The sequence below is a fragment of the Blennius ocellaris genome, assembly GCF_963422515.1.
Source record: "Blennius ocellaris genome assembly, chromosome: 5".
NCBI lineage: Eukaryota > Metazoa > Chordata > Actinopteri > Blenniiformes > Blenniidae > Blennius > Blennius ocellaris.
In genome coordinates, this window is record NC_137654.1 from 29,562,868 (window position 1) to 29,564,471 (window position 1,604).

Below are 1,604 nucleotides of genomic sequence, written 5' to 3' on the forward strand. Positions count from 1 at the left end.
AAACCAAATGCGAAAAAAGTATAAAGAGATTTTATAACACGCCCTCATCAAGCTTTTTTTCCCCCAGCAAGGCTGCATTCTGCATTCTGCATTCTGCATTCTGCATTCACCACAACTTGTCAGATGGAGAGTTTTGGTGCCTTGTAAATCCGAACTTTGTCCAAAAACACCACGTGCATCATAAACTGGAGAATCAGACAATGGCCACAGGGAACTGTGGGTCATTTCCCTGCCAAACTTCCAGCAGCCGCTCCCTTCACTTCCCAGACATTTACACCAACCAGACAAAAAAAGCTACACAATGATAAACACGCCCTTTTTATTCCTGAGATGTCTCTTTCTTTAAGGTCAGATTAGATTAGATCAGATAATCCTTTATTGTGGTTAAATGTGGTTGGATGTTGAAACAAACAGTCCTTCACCAGCAGGAAGTTATTTATTCACATTTCATTCCTTCTGCAATACATTTTGTTTTTGCTCTTTATTTGTTGGCACATGCAATAGGTTCTCGCTGAAAGTAGCATTACAATGAATCTCCTGCTGCTACTCTGTGCCTTAATTGTTAACAAAACTAACGGACACGTGCACTGGCTGAACCTTTTTCTCACTTTATCAGTCCAGATGATCACAGGCGCATGTTGATAAACGTGTGGAGACGGCCGCACTTCCATTGTCATAATCCAAAGTCCAGCGGTTGCAACAGCTTGCTGAAATTCGGCTACGGAAACCACAGGAAGGGATTTCTCGGGATAAGGATTTGATATTGTGGGCTCAGTAAGTACCTGAATCTTTATTGGACAAATGACAAATTGGGAACGCTTGAGAAGAGCTTCTTAAACTTTCGTTTGTGGAGCAAAGGTCATCGTTTGTTTGGACGTCGGACTTCTTCACCTGTCAAGTGTTTTCTGTCTGAAAAGAAACTGCTTTGCATCACAGTATTGACTCCGGTTAAATGACATTGTCCATCGAGAGCTGAGATAAATCCGTCTTATATAATATATTATTCAATCAGGAAAGTGAAGCACAGAGATTGAAAAGCTCTTTGCGTGTCCCGGCTGCAGATCCACATCACAGAGAGCACACATTGTGAAGCATAGCCTCGTATGTGCAGTGAAATGTATATTAAACATTTAAACAGACATGAGCAGCTCTGGAATCTATAGGTGAGGTGTGATAAAAACACTACTGATCACAAGAAAATGTAAATACCTGCATTTTATTTTTTATGAAACAAAGAGAAACAATGAAGTGAATAATGTAAGGATGAATTAAATTAAATTAAATTAAATTAAATTAAATTAAATTAAATTAAATTAAATTAAATTAAATTAAATTAAATTAAATTAAATTACCTAATCCTAATAGAAATTAATGAAATAGTAAATTCATAATCACACGATACACAATCATACAACAAGAAACTAGATTAGATGAGTTAAAGAAAGTATGTGAATCAGGTTAAGTTTATTTATCCCTAAGGAACAATTAAGATATTACAAGTTAAATTATTAGTCCTGCAGCAGTAAAATTCACGAACAACAGATATGGAATGAAATTCCTATAATTTCAGTGTAAGACTACGTTTTTTTGTGTGACTTCATTTG